The 19,893-nt window shown below is 56.4% G+C and overlaps 1 protein-coding gene across 1 annotated transcript in view; it reads left to right on the top strand.

Moving 5' to 3' along the window:
* Positions 1 to 1,549: 1,549 nt before the first annotated feature.
* The window catches only part of LOC103250906 (zinc finger MIZ domain-containing protein 1-like), a 76,178-nt gene continuing 57,834 nt past the window's right edge, over positions 1,550 to 19,893 (top strand). The window contains exon 1 of the mRNA XM_021708267.1: positions 1,550 to 1,645. The gene's annotated coding sequence lies outside the window, so the exon portion shown is untranslated. The remainder of the gene's footprint in view (positions 1,646 to 19,893) is intronic.

The following is a 19,893-nucleotide window of genomic DNA, read 5'->3' as shown; positions in this document are numbered from 1 at the left end:
ACCCGTGGGCAGAGCGGGAGAGGGCAGTGAGTGGCAGTGAGGCCCCCGAGCTCCAAGGATCACCAGGGTCTCCTCTGGAGGAGGGACGCCGAGGCTCAAAGAAGGCACAAGGCTCCCCCAAGAGCCCATGGGACAGAGGGACAAGAGCTCAGGCTGTAGGGTTCAGGGGCGTGTTCTGTGCTCTCACATCTACCCAGAGAGGCAATCAGCCCTCCAGCCCCTGCGGACCCACTCCAGCGAGGGGAGCCGGACAGGAGGGGCAGAGGTGAACCCAGGGCCTCGGAGAATGCTGGGAAAAGATGCCATCTTAGACCCTGGGCCCGGGCATGGCCTGATGCCCTCCTTTGGGACACTCCATCCTCAAGAGGCTTCACACGCATCTGCCTGGATTCTTGTAGCAAAGTTCAGGTGTGGGGCTAGGAATGGCCTCGCCTGGTGCCAGAAGGAGAGGACAGCACTGGAAGCTCCCAGCACACCAGGATGCTGACCCCGTTGGCCTCACATGCTGAGTCCCAGGCCCCCCCAGCCACCTGGCCCCTCTTCTGTGTCTGTCATTTTCCTTCTGCTCTACATGAGGGTCAATGAACAGTAGGGGGTTGGCTAAAGCTTGGCCCATGTAGCTCCAGTAGTCTGTGACGGTGAGACTAGATAGTACCCGAAAGAATATATATATTTTTTTGTTTTATTAATTGTAACTTATTAAGGTGCACTAGAAATAGAAAACTGGCCTGTCAGATCAGTGATTTCATGGGCAGGATTGCTTTGGACAAGGCCAGATTTACTGGTGCTGAAAAGATAGAGAGAGTTGAAGGTGACTATTAATTAAGTCATCACGCAGGTCGGTCTCAGCTCAGACCAAGGATCGGGAAGGGCATAGGGGAAGCGCCGAAGTTTGGGGAACAAGCTGTAACACATCACAGACCCTCTTCTGCTTTAAGCTCTGCCTGGGCCTCCCCGGCCAGTCCCTGGGCCTTGTGGGAAGGGTGAGGGAGTGGGCTGGTTTTCCCTGGGAGGTGTGCGCGCTTGTAAAATGGCTCCAAGTGTTGGTCCGAGATCTGGTGAGCAATTCATAATGAGGAAAGAATTCAGGCAGGGGTCAGAGAGTGGCTTTGGAAGTGGCTGCCGGGCCGGCCGAGTGAGATAATTCCTCGCAGCCACGCGAGGAGCCCATGGCAAGGGCTTTGTATGCCCGGCTAAAAATACCCCTGACAGCTTCTCCCTGTTACCCTGCCTGGGGCCACACAGGAAGGTGATGGCTTTCTCCTTTTCTGACTAAAGAGGAAGATGACAACAGAAAGCCCCTGAGCTCTAGAAGAAACAATACACATATTTTTTTAAAAATCCCACTCGGAGGAATTGGCTTGCTTGTCGGAGTGCGGTTGGGTGGGGAAGACACAGCCAACTCTGATAAATCAGGCACCCCGGGGTGTGCTCAAGTGGCCCAAGAGACCACCGAGACTAGCATGGCGGTGGGGACAGAGGTGGAGGGAGTGGCCCCAGCTCTCTGCATCCCCGGATGCTCACATACATCCTGTCTCTCCCAAGTACCCAGGAGGAAGAGGAAGACGCCCGTTGGCATCAGACCAATGCAGCAAAGGGTGTGAGAGGAGTCGCCGCTTGCCACCGAGCTGCCAGACCCAGAAAGGTAACACCAGACCCCGACGCCCTGACACCCAGGCCACACCACCACGGGGCAAGGGCAAGGTCAGGCAGCCGGGAAGTGATGGACTGGACCAGAGCTGAGAATTGGCAGCCCCTTCTCCTGCCTTTCCTGACCCTGACCACAGAGCCCCTCTGTCACTGTCGTGTGGTGCCCATGCCCCCACAAAATGCTTCTGGCTTCAGTTTGCCTGTCGCCAAAGCGGGTGCTGGGCTCCGGGCCTCCACTCGCTCCCGTTCTCGAGGATCCTGTGAATCAGTGTGTCTGACTGCTCTTTGGAGTTAAGCCATCTTAGCAGCGTGGATTCAGTTTGAACTCCGGGGGTGTAGCCAAGGATCCCAGGCCGTGTAGATGTGGCATTATAAGGCTACAAGGTAGTGGGACCAGTGGGGCCTGAGATGAGAGGATTTTCTAAGGCAGACCTGGCCAGGGCTGCGTTTCACTGGTAGTGGTGGTCTCCTTTGTGGCAGCAATCAGAACTCCAAAGTTGTCTCCCTGGCAGCTCTGGGCAAGAATTATTTTCTGCATTTTCAGACCGTGAGACTAAAGTACAAGGAAGTTCATGGCCTGCCAGGGATCACAGCAAGCGCTGGTCACACCAGAGCAGCTTGCTGTGTCCTATTTGCCTTCTCAGCTTTTGCACTTTTACTGTACTGCACCAGTTTGACCCGTCATCCCCAGAGAAGCCAAGCCACCACCCGTCGCTACTGTGTGCCTTGGGTAGGGCCCATCCATCCACCCCACTCACCCATCCGTTCACCCGTCTGTCCATCCATCCATCATCTACCCACTCACCCGTCCATCCATCCACCCGTTCACCCACCCATCCACCCACACACACATCTTTCTTGTTTTAAATTTTTTATTTTAAATGTGTGGGGCACAATTCAGGGTTAGGCATACAAGTGTTCGTGAAGCAGGTGCCCTTGTTGTTGAGTATGCCCCCCTTTCCCCTGGCAGTTTCCCGCTCCTGCCAGTCCCACCCCCCGCCCTCTCATCTGTATATTTTTCTCTCCATTTACCCATTTATCTCTCTACCACCTATTCATCCTTCCATCTGCCCATCTACTCATCTGTGCATTCGCCCAGCTACCCACCCATCCATCCACCCACCCATCCACCCATCCGTCTTCCTGACCATCCATCTACTCACCCACTCATCTCTCTACCACCTATCTATCCTTCCATCTGCCCATCCACTTATCTATACATTCACCCGTTCATCCATGCATTCATCCGCCCACCCACCCATCCACTCACCTATCTAACCCATCTTTCTATCCATCCATCCACTTACCTACTCATCCCTCTACCGCTTACCCATTCTTCCATCCACCCTTTACTCTTCATCTCATTCACTTATTTATCCATCCATCCATTTACTCTTTAATTCACTCATCAAACATTCCCTGACTCTCATCCTGGACCAGATCTACAATGAAAGGCAGAGTTTTGGAGACAGAGCTCCTCTATGACCCTGCCCTGAGAGGTTGTGGTGTGCAGAGGAGGTGGACTCAGGATCCCAGAGCCAGGCAGAGTTCCACCGGGCAGTGTTCCAAGCTGGTGCGGTGTCTGTGACTACACAGGGGAGGCCTGCCCATGACCCGACCGTGCAGGAGATACTCAGGGAAGAGAGAACTGCATGGTTCATGTAGTCATTCCCCGGGTGTTAATAAGAACGTCTCTGGGTCAGGAACTCTTGAGGTTCTGGAGATGCAGCCGGGAATACTAAAACAGGCAGCACCCCCTGTCCTCATGGTACTTCTATTCCCGTGAAAAGACATAAATACCTAAAAAGTGGATGTGTGATACATCAGGTGATACAAAGTTTGTAGAAGAGAAATTAAGCGGAGTGAGGGCAGAGTCTCCAGGGCAGAGTGAGGTATTCTTGGACAAGGATGGTCAAGGAAGACCTCTGTGAAGGTGGCATTTGAACCTGACTACAGCCAGAGAGTGGGCGGGGATGCACTTGGCCCATTCAGAAAAATGCAGGGATGCCGGTGTGGCTGGAGGGGAAGTCACAAAGACCGTAGGGCACCTGCTTCTGTCGGCAGGCAAGAGTGGAGCAGAGAGATGGCTGGGAGGCTGCTGCCCACATCCAGGCGGAGGTGGTGGCAGCTTGGACCGGCGGCAGCAGGGGAAGACGGGAGCTGCACTGAAAGCTGGTCTCTTTCACAGATCCAGCACCCACCCAAGCTTGCTGATGGGCTAGAAGTGGAGGATTTTAAAAGTCGGGGACAGTCCAGGAAGGCTCTTGGTTTTGGAAGAGGAGCCAGTGGCAGAACAGAGGTGGTCATGTATTTGGCCAGGGGCGATGGCCGGGAAGGGCTGCACGAAGCTGAGCTCTGTTTTAGACACGCGGAGTTCAAGATGCCTTGGAGACATACAAGTGGAAAGATTGAGTGGGCAGCTGGATATATGAGTCTGGAAGGCAGAGAAAGGTCCCGGACGAGAGATATAAATTCGGGAGTTGTCGTGTATTGATGGTGCTGCAAGCCGCCAGGCTGATGAGATCACTCGGGAGTGCTCGGATTGAGAGGGTAGAGTATGAGTCATGGGGCATGGGGTCCTGGGGGAATGCAGGTGGATAAGGCAGCAGGGAGGGAGGTCGAGAAGGTGCAGCCGGGAGACAGGAAGAAGATAGACAGCAGGTTCTGAACGGACACGCAACTTTTGCTGAGCAGAGTGAGGAAAGGTCCCTGTGAGCAGAGGGAACAGCATGCACAGAGGCTCAGAGGCCTCAATAAGTGAGCCATATTTGGAGAGGGGCAACGGAGAGGGAAGAGGGATCAGACTGCCTTCCTGCCCACACCTGGCCACTTAGGTAGGAGGGCTCATGGGTGAGCCCATGTCTGGGTCCTCCCTGGCACTCCTGGACCCCAGCTGAGCCTCTTACCCAATGTCTATCTGCTTTTGCACTTTCTTTTGAGATACTTCCCTTAGCTCTCCTGACCGGAAGGAGAGCTCTCAGCTCTCCTCTCTTAGGCTCTCAGCCCCTTGGGGCCTCCCCCTTGCCTGGAACTCTTGTCTGAAAACACAAGGCTCCAGGTGGCAGTCATGTGCTGCCCACAGGGAAGGGCACCCAGCAGCTCCCTACAAACCCCTAAGCACCGCGTGGATGCTTTATCTAATCACAAACGGGAACTTGGCTGGGCTGGGTGGCTCAGCCTGTAATCCCAGCACTTTGGGAGGCTGAGGTAAGTGGATTGTCTGAGCCCACGGGTTCAAGACCCACCCGGGCAACTTGGCGAGACCTCATCTCTACAATATATCAAAAAATGAGCCGGGCATGGTAGCACTCGCCTGTAGTTCCTGCTACTTGGAAGGCTGAGGCGGAGGGATCACCGGAGCCTAGCAGGTCGACACTGGGGTAGCCATGAGTGTGCCACTGCACTCCAGCCTGGGCGACCGAGTGAGACTCCAAATCAAAAAAAATAAAAGAAACTAGAACTTGCTAGGCTGTGAGTGAGTGCCAGAGCCACCCGCTCACGTGTCAGAGGAGTTGTCTGCCTTTGGTGGGTGCTGTGTCTGTGTGCATCTGGGTGTTTTTCGTTCGGCTGCTTCCCTCGCCTCATCTCTGTCTCTGTCTCCCTGTGTCTCTGTCTCTTCCTCTGCCTCTACTGCAAACATCAGCCGTGTCCCCTCTGGGCCAGGACTTGGGATGGGTGGGACCCTGAGGAACAGGTGTGGTCCTACCTTCCAGGGGCTCCCTGTCTTCACACCCCTCCCTCATCTCCTGGCCACATCCTTTCAGTGCTCAGGAGTCTGCGCCGGACTTAGTACTCCAGCTCAGCCACCCACCTGCCGTATGACTTGGGTAGTGGCAGCAGGTCTGTGCTGCAGTTCTCCGGACAGGGCACCCCCAAAGATCTTCTGAGCTGTCCCACCTCCCACCCCGCTCACCACTCCCTCCAGAACAAGATGCAACTCCAGGCCCTCCCTCTCCAGGAAGTCTCTCTTGACCACTGTGAGGTCAACCAGCGTTTGTGAAGCACCCTCATGGTGCCAAGTGCAGGGCTTGGGCGGGTGCACAGAGGTGACAGAGGAGGGTCTCCACTCTGAGAGCTGTCAGTCTAGGTGGAGTGGTGGTGGGGACAGGTAAAGAATCAGCAACTTCCAGTGTGACGGTGAGCCTTGCAGGCACCCAGCTGAGAGCCGGCCATGGCTGGGTGGGAGGAGGCTGCACAGAGGAGCAGCTGCCTCCATTCAAGTCCTGAGACCTGGCAGGTGCTCCCCAGGGCGTGCAAGTGTGACCTGGTGGGAAGGAGAGCGTGTCCTGCTGGAGGAACCGCATCCAGCTCACCTGTGGAATGAGCGCAGCCTGGTGTGACTGGGATGTGGTGGAGGCTCGGAGACTTCTCCAGGCTGAGAATTGGATGAAGCCTGGTAGAGGCTTGTTCAGGGAGATGCCCCCCGACCCCCAGACCCTGCAGGAGTGACTAGGGGAGCCAGCAGAAGCTACTCTGGGATGCATGGCTCCGTGGCAGGCCAGGGACGGGAGGCCGTGGGTAAGCTAATGAGCATGCCAGGTGGGAGGGACTCACTTCTTGTAGCCTGTCTCCACCCATTCTCTCCCTGAATCCTTCAGCTGCTTGGGTGACTTCAGGCGGGAACACACTTGTCCCCATTGAATAGATGGATAAACAAGGGCTAGAGAGGAAAACGCCTGCATGATGCCACAGCTAACAAGGGACAGAGAGGATCTTTGAACCAAGTCCGTCTGACTCCAAAGCCCATGTTCTCACACTGCCTTCTCCCATCTCCCGGGCTCTCTTAGGATATCCAGGCTTATAAACCACCTCTCTAATGTCCTCATTTTGCAGGTGAGGAAATAAGACCCAGAGAAGGTAAGACACTTGCCCAGGGCCACACAGCAAGCCAAGAACAGAGCTGGCATCAGAATCTCATCTGGCCTGTTTGTATCCCCCCACCGCCATCCCCCATGAGTAGTCACAGGCTCCGGCCCGGACCGTGCCCATTTCCGCCCGGAGCACCCACTGTGCCTGGTCTTCCCGCAGCCTTTGGCATTGGCTCTGTGGAAGGCACCAAGTTGCTCATCAGAAGGCTCCATTGTGCCTATTGTTTAAATATAGATTACTAATGAAATGCCTTTTCATTGCCTTCCCAGTGAATAGTTTCCGTGTAAAGTTAATTTGCAGTGTTATGTAAATTCTGTTTAACTTCAATCAAGTTTCTAATTATGTTTTTACCGCAGTAATTCCCATTTGATTTGTCATCTCCTGTTAGGTATTTAATGTTCGGTGGGCGGGCTTGCTTTCCTCCTGCCTCTCCGTTTTCCAAGGCCATCTCCCTGCCTGACCTCCTATCTGCTCTCTGTCTTCTCTGTGGCTCCCAGCTTCTTCCTCTTCTCCCTGCCTCCCACTTCTCCAGGGCGCGTTTCCGCCTCCTCACCACCGGCCCTCCCTCTTCTTCCCCTTCCCCTTCCTCCTCCTCCCTTCTTCCTCCTGCCCAGCTGTTCCTTCTTTCCTTCTGCCTTCCTCCTCTCTTTCCATCTCCGTGTCCCTCCCTGCATCTTCCTCCTCTCTTTGCATCTGGGGCTCCTTGGCTTCTGACTGCAGCCCTTCCTCCTCCTGTGTGTCCTCTGTGTCCTCCTTCGCCCACGGTGCTCTGGGCTCTCTGGCTCTCGTATCCTCACGCTTTCCCTTCCCTGGGTTTTCCTCCCCTTGCTCCTTCACCCTAGAGCCCTGGGGGCTGCTTCCCTGGGTCAGACAGAGCCTAGGGTGGAGGGTGGGCGGGGGCTGCGACCACCAGGGGACTGGGGACTGCGGCCACCAGGGGAGCCCTGTGCAGCCCTGGGGCCGTGGGGGTAAGTGAAGAACAGGATCCCTGGAGCTCCTGACTCTACCCCTCATCAGCGGTGTGACCTTTGGGCTAGTTGAACTGTATTTCTGTGCGTCAGTTCCCTCACCTATAAAACGGGTGTTGTGAGGGTTCATTGAGTTGACATGTGAAGGGCTTAGTGGGAGTTGAGGGGACTGGCTGGACTGGCTTTTATGTGGGAAATCTTGGCCGTGCCTTTCATTTTTGGTGGCCTTCTGCCGTGGGTTTCTGGGGTCCTGGGGGCCAGGCCAGAGCAGACCCCCATAGAGTTAGCAATCCCTCCACAGTCCCCAAGTTTGGTCTCTGCTTTGCCTGTCAAGAGATGTGGCCTCATCGGCTCTTAGTGGGCTGGTCTCGTGCTGTGAGGATGGGCCTGCCACTCTGGGGGATAATCTGAGGCCCAGACCCCATCGCTGTCAGAGCCCTTAAGTCCCTGGCCCACAGACCCTTCCTGAACAACAGAACAAAGGCAGAGCCACTCTGTCTGAGCTGGAATAGACACCCCTTCTTCCACCCGCTCTTTCTCATCCCCTCGTTGCCCCAGGGCTGTGTCGTGGAGTCCAGTTGCTCCAGGTGATCACGTAGCCATCCCTGCCACTGACTCATGTGGGACTCCTCCCTGAGCCCAGACTCCCCATGCCAGGCTTTGGGATTCACTCTGAGTTTTGGGATTCTCCTGCAGTCAGGGAGTGGCTGGGCGGCCACAGTTTCCCAGCAGACATCTGTCCTCTGGGTGGGGAGGGCGGAAGGAAAACACCAGACAGAGGCTGGGCCCGGGCTAGGCGTGGGCTCCACCACCACCCCCCTGCTTCTCTCTTCCTCCCCTTCTCTGCTGGGCTTCCCATCCAGCAGGTCCCTGGCACGTCCAGGAAGAAGAAAACAAGTATTTGGAGAGGGGGTTCTTCTGGGTGAAGAAAGGCAGCCGGTCACTTGTTCTTCAGAGACATAGAAACCTGAGCTGGGCCAGCCCTGCCCTGCTGGACTGCAGGACCACCTGACCCGCCACTAGTGTCTGTGCATGTGTGTGCGTGTGCATGTGTGGGGGTGTGTGTGTGTGTGTGTGTGTGTGTGTGTGTGTGTGTGTGTGTGTGTGTGTTCATCCCTGGTCAAGGAAACCTTAGCCGTCACAGGGCTGCTTTCTTTCCCTCTTTGTCTAAGTAAGCAGTTCAGGTTGGTTGCAACCAGGAGGCTGTGACACAGAACCAGGGCAGGAGGGCACACTGGTGTGGACAGGGGAAGTGAGGATCGCCATGAGCATCAGGGAGCCCTGAGCTGGGGCCTGGAGCTCTTGGGCCTCTGGATTTGGCATGGGAAACCTAGGCTGGGGAATGGCCACTGCCCTGGTCTGTCCTCCCTGTACCTCCCTCCTGTCACCATCTGACAAGAAAAGGCATTTGGGCTTAGTAACAGAGACCCTTCCCCCATAGTCCCGGATTGGAGAGGATGGGTACCCTCTGTCCAAGAGGAGCCCCAAAATGCAGAGTCCTAGCCTGAGAGGAGGGCACATATGGACACAGCCACTGTTTGTGTGGCTCCTGGGGAGCTCTGGCCTCCATGGCACAAGAGTGGAAGTCAGGGTTGCCTATATGCATGTATCAAGCCACTAATTAAGTCTATAGTCCTACTTGTGCCAGGACATGGTCAGGGTAGGGGTTGTCAGAGCACAGACCTTCTGGAACCTCCTCAAAGCCTCTATGATACATCTTCTTCCTGTTGGATGGGTGGGGTCACCTGTCATTGCAAAGTCTCTGTAATGTTGTCATGATCTGGCCATGTATTCCTCCGTCCCCCCACCGCCATTCCAAGAAGATGCCACCCCAACACTGGTGAGGGCTCTGCAAGCACGATGAGAGATGACCACCAAGTCCTTCATGGACCAAGCAGGTGTTTCCAGCTGGGGAGCGGATCCCCTTCCTCCAGGGAGATGGGAACTGCAGCCAGGGCTTCCAGAGCAGATGTATGCATGTGGGCAGGCACAGAGCGGCTGAGGCCCAGACATCTGGGCGCCTTCTCGGGACCCACATGGGCAACAGTGCACCGGGGCAAGTGGCAGCCCCAGACTCACCCTGAGTAGGTGTCCCTTGGCCTTCATCAAGGTTATCGGCCTGCACACTGTGTCTTGTGTGGATGGCACAGCAGCCCCCAACCCCGAGATGTGGAGGAGGGGGAGGAGAGCTGTGGTGAGCTTTTGAGGCCATGCTCTTGAGAGTCCACCTGCATTCATGTGTCTGTCCCCCTTCTCCCTGCTGTGGCCCTCTCTCCTTCCTTTGATCAACATTTCCTGGCTGCCAAGTCTGTGCTGGCCTGTGCTCGGTGAAAGATGCATCCCTGGCCCTGGAGACACTCGCTGCCAAAGAGGCAGCAAGCCACATCCCATTGCAGGCCGAGGGGCCAGCTCCTGGTGAGGCCTAGGAGAGCAACAACTGTTGGGTGAGGGTCAGGGTACTACTGACCCTACAGGCTACCTGGGTTCTGGGGAGGCTTAGTGGACTTTCCCAGATGGGCTGACGATAGAGCCCGCCCAGTGCCTGAGATGAGGGGGTGCAGAGAGTCAGCATCATCAGACTTGTCTCTGTTGTGATAGGATTTGGGGGTGTTCAGCCTGAAAGGGTCCCACAGGCTTGTGAGCTCCAGGCTGTTCTGTTCTAGCTGGGAAACTCCTGTCCAGAAAGGAGATGGAGGTGAGTGGCCTGGAGCTGAGAGGGTAACACAGGCCAGCCATCCTGCCTCCCACGGCTGAATGTGGATCCTGGTCAGTGTGGATACAGTGCTGTTAGGCCAGTGTCCCAGAGTGTCACCCAGCCCTGTTGTGATAGGATTTGGGGCCTCACCAGCCTCAGCTTGCCTGCTCCTGGGGTCGGGAGGCTTACTGCTGTCCCACAGCTGTCATGTAACTCCTCCTGGGAACCTGGACTTTGGCCTCCAACCAGACTGAAGCTGACTTCTGTCTTCCACCCTGCTTGCTTTAGGGCCTCAGACCTTAGGCATGTGGCATCCTCTGGCTGAGTCCCGCCTGGGCTTCCCTCCCTTTGAGGAGAGCATCAAGCCGGGCCTGCAGACAGCCCCGCCAGGGCCTGTTTGATTGGGATAATCTAGACAAATCATCAGTGTCCTGTGCTGGCGGCCAGGGTGTGGCTCAAGTCAGTTCCTGCCCAAGCTGAGCAGACCTGCTTCCCACCCGTCAGGAGTCCCTGGGGCCAGGAGGCTGCTATGGGTTTGCCTTCATGGGAGGTCCCTGGGCTGCCACGGTGCAGGCAGGAGACCTGGATCCCAGCTCCGTCCCCGTCCCTGGGGCTGTCTTAGGCAAGGCTGGGCCTCTTCATCACCACCTCCCATATGTGTTTCTCCCCGACACCGAGCTACGAGCGGCTTTTGTTGCTGGTGGGCCCGTGGCCAGCTGGAAGTGTCCTCACTCTCTGGCCTGTTTGCTTTCTGAGCTGCCTATTGGCTGAGCAGCCTTGATAGAGACCTGGGAGGCGGCTGGGAGGCCATCATAGTTTGGGGGAGAGGGCCGAGGCTTCTGTTCTCTCCCCTCTTCCCTGGCTCAGGCCGCCAAACTCTCCCCTCCTGCCATAGCCCCAACCTGTGGACAGGCAAGTCCCAGCTCCCAAGGCCACAGGAAAGGGGCTGGGTTTGCCTGGAGGCCATGGGTGGCCCGCAGCCCCTGTACCCAGCTCCCCTCCCAGCCAGACGCCCCTGACACTTCGAGGGTCCAGGTGTGTGAAGCTGGGGTGAGAGGTAGGGTCTTCCTCTGGGTGCTGTGCCTGTGGTTTGATGTCACATTGTCCCCGTCTGGGGGCTGCATTACCCAGCTGGAATGCAACCTTTCTGCGGGAGGTGCCACCCTGCCCCTGGACTTGGACTACAGGGAAGTTCTGCGTGTGAGGCCTGAAGTTGGTCTCGCGTCACTTCTCCCCTCATACTGGTCTCTTGGGTGCAACTTCTCCCAAGGGACTGCCTGACTGCATAGTGTTGGGTTGGCAGGAATCCTATCAGTGGGGGTGATTCCAGCAACCCCTGCATGGCTATGTCTGAAGAGTATACTCCTGGGAAGTAACTCTTGGTTCTTTTGTCAAGGACTCACACTGGGAAAAAACAGTTGCAGGCCTAGAGGTCAGAGGCCAAAGGCCACCAAGCACTCCATGGTAGGCTGCCCACTCCAGAAAACATTGGTGTGTCTGAGGAGGCCTCCAAGGGCCCTCCCTCTCCCCTGGGCTGGGTGGGACCAGTGGGTCAGGAAGCCAGGGCGGACTGGAGGATGGGGCTCAGGGTGGTCTGGGCCTGAGCCAGGGATGAGGCGAAACCCAACCCTGGCCTGGCCCCAGGCCATAGCCTCACAGGTCACTCGGCCTCAGTGAGTGGCCGCCGGCCCACCCAACAGGAAGCCCTGCCCAGCCTCCACCTTTGTCCCACCCCGTGTTCTCTGCCGCCGGTGCTTCTCCTGTTTCCCGTGGGAGCTGCTGCCAGGAACCGTGCCCTCTTGAGAAAGGAAGCCTGACCTCAGGCTCTCGGGCTGCCCTGCCTCTGACCTGTTCTGACCCCTCTCGGGGCCTCCCATGGATGGAAGCTCTGGGCCCAAGCATATCCCTCATCTCCACAAGTGCTGATGACTTATTTCCTTCTAGACAGAATCCTTGACCTCTGGGAGGCTTGGCAAGAGAAACCTCAAGGTGGAGCTAGGCCTGGGAGCCAGGAGGCCCCGGGCTTGGTCCAGGATCACCCACCATCTTGCCGGTGTCCCTGGACACATCATTCAGCTACTCTGGGCCTCATCAGTAGGGAAAAAAAAGGGGTAGAATCTCTGCCCAGCAATGAACATCCCATGGGATTAAAGGTCTGGGTGGGATGAGTTCATGCCTGCTGAGAGTCACATGACTGGGTGTGACAACCCATGGCCCCTTCCTCTGGGTGCTGTGCCTGTGGTTTGATGTCACGTTGTCCCTGCATGTGGGCTGCATTACCCAACTGGGATGCAACCTTTCTGTGGGAGGTGCCATCCTGCCCCTGGTGGCTGGGTTAGTGGGCCTGAGGGCTGGAAGCTGGGGAGGGGTTCTGGGAAGGGGAAGGTTCTCCCACCATATTCCCAATCCTACCCTTTTTCCTTCTGGTAGGTGCTCTCTGACCCATGACCCGCCTTCCCAAGCCAGGTGCTCCCAGCCCAAGTCCAGCTCAGTGTCAGCAGGGATAGCAGCCCAAGGTATCAACCTTGTCTGAAAGGGACCCAGGGGTAGCATCAGGGTACCACGGTGAGTGGACCTAAATCATCATGACATTGATGGGTTAAGACAGGCTGGGGCCCACCTTGAGCTCATGGAGCAGCTGGAGGCTTGCCAGTGACAGGGAAGACCATCCACCTGAGCAGCTCAGGCTGCTTTCCGTGGGGTGGTGACAGCCTAGTCTCCACTGGCCTTGGACATATTGCCCCTCGGAGCTTCATATTGCCCTTCGGAGCCTGCTTCTGTTAAATGGGCCTTTCAGAGTCAGTGTCATGAGTGCTGTGAGAAGCCCTTGGGGTTAGAGCCAGGTGCAGCAGCTCACGCCTATAATCCCAGCAGGTGGAGGCGAGAGGATTGCCTGAGCCCAGGGGTTCAAGACCAGCCTGGACAACTTGGTGAGACCTTGTCTCTACAATAAATCAAAAAATTAACAGGGCATGGTGGCGCATGCCTGTGTTTGTAGCTACTTGGAAGACTGAGGCGGAAGAATCACCTGAGCCCAGCAAATCAAGACTGCAGTCACTGTGAGCATGCCACTGCACTCCAGCCTGGGTGACAGAGTCAGATTCTGACTCCAAAAACAACAAAAAAAGAAAGAGACATCCTTGGGATTTCGGAACATAGTGATGGTGTCCCTGCGGCCCTTTCCGTGAGTCAGACCTTTCCTTACAAAGGAAATGTTGTGGACCAGGGTTAGAAGTGGGCCTGGTAGGCACTGGGGAGCCACTGAAAGTCCTAGAGGAGGAGTCAAGAATTCGCAGGGAGAGGGACTAGCAGCAGGGAGCTGGCATGCTCATCCCTTGTGGGCCCTGGTTCAAGAGGAGTCACATGGCACAGAAAGTTGCCCCAGTGGGTGTCAGCACCAGCCGGGCAGGCAGTCTTCAGTTTTCCTCCTGTAGACCAGGTGTCTGTCCACAAGGCTCAGGGATGGGGTGCTGCTCAGAGGGCGGGTCGGCACTAATACCAGCACCCCTGCCCTCGTGTGTCCCTGAGTGTGTTACTGAGTCCCACCGCTGGAGTTGTCAGGGTCTCCCAGTCAGCCCTGGGTGGGCCCTTGCTCCTCCCTTCCTCCATGACTTTCCAGTCCTAACTGGACTCTGGAGGCTGCAGTGGACTGTGGGGTCTGAGCCAGGGTGGGGGCACTGGTGGTGGGTGGAGTCACAGGATGGGTGGCCATGAGTCAGGAATTGCTGGGTCTGTGTGTCATCTGGCTGTGTGCTATGCTGGCATCCCCAGCCCATCTGCCTCATCATTCCCGTCCCCATCTGGGCCCTGTGGGCCACTCCAGGGGTGGTGGTGCTGCTTCCAAGAAAGCTACCTCGGGGAAGTGGGGGCCGAGCTCCAGGTCCCAGGCTCCCCCAACACAAACAGTGACCTCAGGCAGGTCCCCACCCCCTTGAGCCAGTTTCTGTGATTGAAGAGTGAGGCTTGGGCTGGCAGAGGGCTCTCAGCCCTGGCCCCAGGTGAGATCCTGGGCAACTCTGAAGACTAACCCACCCTAGATGAAAATCAGATCCCTGGACAGGGCCCGCAGCCTGGCTAGGAGCCTCTGGTCTGAATGGGCTCCAAGGGGCTGCTCTCTCCACCTTTCCCAGGGCCCCCCCAGGAGGCACTGTGGACCAGTGTATGGATGCTAGAGTGGTGAGCCTGCACTCAGTCCAGCTCCACCACATTTAGCCCTGGGCAAGTGACTTTATGAGCCTCAGTTTCTCATCTGTGAAATGGGAATAACTCACTGTGTAGAGCTGCCATGGCGACTAGATGGATTGACGTATACGAACAGTATCTATTAGAAGTGGATCTGCTATGAAGTGACCCTATGCAAGTGTCAGCTGCCACATTCTTTTTTTTTTTTTTGAGTTGGAGTCTTACTCTGTCACCCAGACAGGAGTGCAGTGGCCGCTCCTGGCCACCGCAGCCTCGACCTGCTGGAGCTCCAGCGATCCCTCCGCCTCAGCCTTCCGAGTAGCTGGAATTACAGGTGCGCGCTACCATGCCCGGCCAATTTTTTTATTTATTGTAGAGATGAGGTCTCACCAAATTGCCCGGGCGGGTCTCGAACCCACGGGCTCAGGCAGTTCACTCACCTCAGCCTCCCAAGGCACAGGATTACAGGCTGAGCCACCGAGCCCGGCTCAGCTGCCACATTCTTTGATCTCAGTCAGTTTCTCCTTACCTGTGCCATCACCGCTCACCTCTTCTTCCAGCAAGCCCAGTGCTGGTGCTGTGGCAACAGAAAGAGGATCACCACCATGCGTGCTCCCCTTTTAGGCCCCTCCAGGGCCCTAGATGGTGGTTTCTTTTGGTTCCTAGGATTGATGGGTAGGGGGAAAGTGGCTCTCTTGAGAATCTCCCTGAGTTGCTGGGCTGAGGGAGACTGAAAGAACCGGTGAGACTCCAGGTTCAAGGGAGAAGAGGGGACATCCTAAGCCTGCCTTGATAGCCTCAGCTGGAAAGCACCTGGGGAGGCCCTGATTGCCTCCTGGGATGGGCCCGGGACTTGCCTGGAGTGAGTAATGGCTGGACAGGGCTGGTCACGTACGGGACAGGACGAGGACCTTCCTCACAGCCCGTGGGCGGGCCTGACATGCCCTCCATCTCATGGTCCTCCCGGCAACCCGGGGGTTAGGCAGGCACCCTTCTTTCTACTTGGCTGATGGAGACTGAAGGGACAGAAGGCACTTGCCCTGGGTCAGGGAGGAGTGAGAGACACAGGCTGAACTTGAACCCTCACCCCATGTAAAGATCCTGGTGGAAAATTTGAGCTTCCTTGGGAGTCTGCAGTGGTGGGGCAGGTCGTGGAGTGCAGTGTGATGGGTGCGAGCCTGCCATCCCCTCTTCCCTGGCCTTCCAGCGGGCCCCTGCAGATACCACTGGCTGCCCCTGAGGAAAGAACTGGCATTCCTCTAAACAGCAGGTGCTCCTGGCGGGCCCCTGCAGACACTACTGGCTGCCTCTAGGGGAAAAGCTGACTTTCCCGTAGACAGCAGGCACTCTTAGTAGGTCCCTGCAGACACCACTGCCTGCCCCTGGGGGGAGAGCTGGCTTTCCTGTAAACAGCAGCCTCTCCTGGCAGGCCCCTGCAGACACCACCACTGGCTGCCCCCGGGGAGCTGGCAATCCTATAAACAGCAGGCGCTCCTGCAGCCTGGGCTCCCAGATAGGGGTGGGACCACACATGGGTCACCCATTGAAACTTCTCCCTCCTCATGACAACACTGAAGAAACTGAGGCAGGGGGAGGTACTTGACTGAGGCCATGTGGCTTGCGAGCAGGCCGGGATTTCTTCCAGGCCTGGGTGACGTGAGAGCCCGTGCTCAGACCCACCACCTCCCGCAAGCGAGAACAGAGCTTTCCTTTGTCCGGCATTTGTAACTCTGGGTCTTGGCCATCACTTCAGCCTGGCCTGGCCCACGTGTGGCCAGAATCCCAGAGGGATGCCTGTTTGGGGAGCGTGACTGCCAGGGCGCTGGCACCTGGCCCAGGAAGAGGGTCATCGGGAACACTCGGTGGTCGGCGGTCTGCGTATGCCACCGACGGTGCCTGTGCCCTTCAGCCCCACGACCTTCCTGCACCAATTGTGGGTGTGACATCAGCTCCTCTAATCCTCAAGCTAGAGTTAGCCCCAGCCTGGAGGGACAGGTGATCTGCACAGGCAGGCCAGGATTGGAACCCCAGCTCCTCAGTGTGACCTTCAATGCCAGAATGAACCTGGTTTCTAGTCCCGGCTTTAACCCCACATCTCCACCCTGTTCTTCTCTGCTTCCTCTGTAGGGTGGTAGTTTTGCACTCAGAGCTTCCTGAGAACCCCAAGGACTCTGCCGAGGGGTTTGGGATTAGGGACATCCCAGGGCAGCCCCTATAAGTGAGTGACAGGTAGGAGGCACCCCAAGCAGGGTGGGTGGAGTTAAGAGACGAAACTCCTGGGGGGAGGGGGGGACGTGGCAACAAAATTCCTTTGCCATCCCCAGCACCGAGAGTGGGCGTACCTGGGAAGTTGGAAAGTGCCAGGGACCCTGGTCTGGCCACTCCCAGCCAGGTCCCCCTCTGAGCAAGATCCTGGTCCCTGGAAAGCGGATGGCTATACCCACTCTGTGAGGCCTGAGGAATAGCAGGTATGAAAGGGAGCACCTGGCATGGGCTTTGGTGCTCCCTTCCACACCTGTGGAAGAGGAGGTGGGACCTCTCCGGGGAGCAGGTGGCCCTGAGGAAACCCGTCGGTGGGGAGTGGACCCACAGGGCCAGTTCCTGAGTCAGCCCAGATTGGGCTTAGGCCAGGATTCTTCTTCCTCAAGCCAGGGTCTCTCTGTCTCTGTGATAGGGGTTCAGTGCCTCTGCCCCGGGCAGTAGCTGTGAGCCAGGGATAGTGGTGGCAGCTCCCACCTGCTGAGCACTTCCAGGACAATGTGGATGTGATCTTGGTAAGTCCTTCAGCAGCTCTGTGAGATCAGGGACTGTCCGTGTCCCTCACTTTACAGATGAGGAAATTGAGTCCTGTGTTCCTCCCAGCATCACACAGTTAAGCAGCAGAGCTTGGGTCTCAGATCTGGTGCGTGGGAACACAGAGCTGCGCTGTGTGCCATCCATCCATGCTAGGCCCTCACCCCTTGATTGAAAGAGAAAGCGTTCATTTGGCGACTTGGGGAGAGGGGAGACCCTTCCCCCTTCCTCCTGGGTGAGTCGGCCAGCTGCTGGAGCCAGAGGCCTCTGGTGTTACGGATGTTGGCTGGGCAATCAGGGTGGCTTCCAGAGGAGGCCTCCCCCGCCCTCCCCTTTCCCAGATGGAGATCTGATGCAGACTTAAAGGAAAGGGGAGCCAGTCCCAACTGGGGCCTGAGTTTGAATCCTAGTGCCCCTGTTTATCTCTGTGTGGGGTCCCTCCCTCTGGCACACAGCACAGCTCTATGTTCCCACGTACCAGATCTGGGACCCAAGCTCTGCTGCTTAGCTGTGTGATGCTGTGCTAGGAACTCAGGCCTCAGCTTGTGTATTTGCAGAAGCCCCTCACCACACCGCTAGGGCAGTTTGGGCCGGGGGCTGGGCGAGGCACACGTGTGCACTGTAAGCCAGGGCACGTCTAGGGCAGAGTGGGTGGAAGTCATTCCTTGGGCCTGAACGCTCAACGCGAGTGAGGACTTTCCAGTTCTGGCAGGCTCTCTGGAGGGGCTGCCACTCCAGCTTGGCCTGGAGAACACGGCAAGCCAGGATTAGATGGGGGTGAAGCTTGATGGGACCCCCAGGTATGTCTTTACATGTGCCCCACCCTATGAATACATCTGTCCCTGCTCACAGATGCCACCACAGGTCTTCAGCCCAAAGCCCTTTCCCCCCCAAGCCTCTGGGCCTTTGCCCAGGAGGGTACCCTCCTGCCTGAGTGATGCTGCCAAGGGTAATGTCCCTGTCCCTCCATTTTGCTCCCAGACTGAGCTGGGCACACCCTCTAGCACTCTTGCCCTCAAGCCCCTGATCGTTCTAGAAGTATCCATCTTCTCCAGTGTCATCCCCACCTTGAGTTAACAGTATGTGAGCACCCTTGGGACACACAAAAGATGGGCAGGTGTTGGGCACTTTGACCCTGCCCTCACCCCACTCTGTTTCTCTTCTCCTTCTTCTCCTCCTCTGGCAGATAATAGATATGGTCGTTAGTTGTTAAACAATGGAAATGAATGAATGAATGAATGAGATGGATAAACAACCTTTAGAAGTTGGTTTTTAGCCCCCATTTTATTGTTTTTTGTTTATTTGTTCATTTATTTTGTTCTGTTTTATTTTGTTTTTTCTAGAGACAGGGTCTTGTTCTGTTTCCCAGGCTGAAGTATAGTGGTGCAATCACAGCTCACTGCAGCCTCAACCTCTTGGGCTCATGTGATCCTCCCATTTCAGCCTCCTGGGTAGCTGAAACTATAGGCGCGTGCCACCACGCCGGCTAATTTTTCTTATTATTTGTAGAGATGAGATCTTGCTATGTTACCCAGGCTTGTCTCAAACTTGGGCTCATGCTATCTTCCTGCCTCAGCCTCCCAAAACCCTGGGATTTCAGACGTGAGCCACCTATAACCCCTATTTAAAAAATGAGGAAACTAGACTGGGTGTGGTGACTCATTCCTGTAATCCCAACACTTTGGGAGGCCAAGGTGGGAGGATTGCTTGAGCCCAGGAGTTCAAGACTGCAATACGTTGTGATCACGTCATTGCACTCGAATCTGGACGACACAGCAAGACCCTGTCTCTTAAAAATATTTTCAAAATGGCCAGGGTTGGTGGCTCAGCCTGTAATCCCAGCACTTTGGGAGACCGAGGTGAGTAGACTGCTTGAGCCTGCGGGTTTGAGACCATCCCGGGCAACTTGGCGAGATCTCTAGCCAGGAATGATAGCACACATCTGTAGTTTCAACTACTTGGAAGGCTGAGGCAAAAGGATTGCCGGAGCCCAGCAGGTCAACACTGGGGTGGCCGTGAGCGTGCCACTGCACTCCAGCCTGGGCAATGGAGTGACTCCAATTAAAAAAAAATACACACACACACACACATATAAACGAGAACGTGAAGTATCAGGGATGTTAGGTGAGTGAGGGACTCGTCCTGTGAGCCCCAAGTCCTCCCCACTCTGGGTCCCTCATGGTCCCCCAATTTTGTGAACGCACTTTTACACTGGGCATCTTCTAGCCACAGGAGACGTCCATGCATGGAGGTGTACCAAGGACCCAGCAGCAGGTGCTGGCCATGACTCCCCATCACCCAGACTTGCCAGGTCTCCACTTCCTGGCCTGACATTCCCGCCTCTCCAGCAGGTCAGCTAAACACTACCAGTCTACCCTTCCTAGCCACTTGTGAAGGTTCCAGGCAGGAGAGAAGAGGGCAAAGGGAGCCGAATGCAAGGCCTGGGCACACTGGGCATGGGCAGACTGTAGGAGCCACACAAGCCTCCTCAAAGGAGGCCAGGACAGACAGGATTATTGAGACAAGGTGCCTTGTGACACCCAGGCAGCCTGGCCCAGGAGCTCCTGGACCCCAAATGCCAACTGCTCTTTGGCGAAAAGTTTGAGAGGACGTTCAGCCCTCCCTAAACACTTAGGGTTGCCCAAGTCCCTCACTGTACCTGGAATGAGGACAAGATCCTGACCTGGCAGGCCTCCTGGCTGAAGAGATAACCAGCACTCAATTTTAATTACACAA

This window comes from Carlito syrichta, unplaced genomic scaffold, assembly GCF_000164805.1.
Source record: "Carlito syrichta isolate Samal-C Ts95f unplaced genomic scaffold, Tarsius_syrichta-2.0.1 Scaffold135680, whole genome shotgun sequence".
In the NCBI taxonomy this organism is placed as follows: domain Eukaryota; kingdom Metazoa; phylum Chordata; class Mammalia; order Primates; family Tarsiidae; genus Carlito; species Carlito syrichta.
The sequence above is the reverse complement of the archived record's forward strand: the minus strand, read 5'-3'. Positions and strand labels throughout refer to the sequence as shown.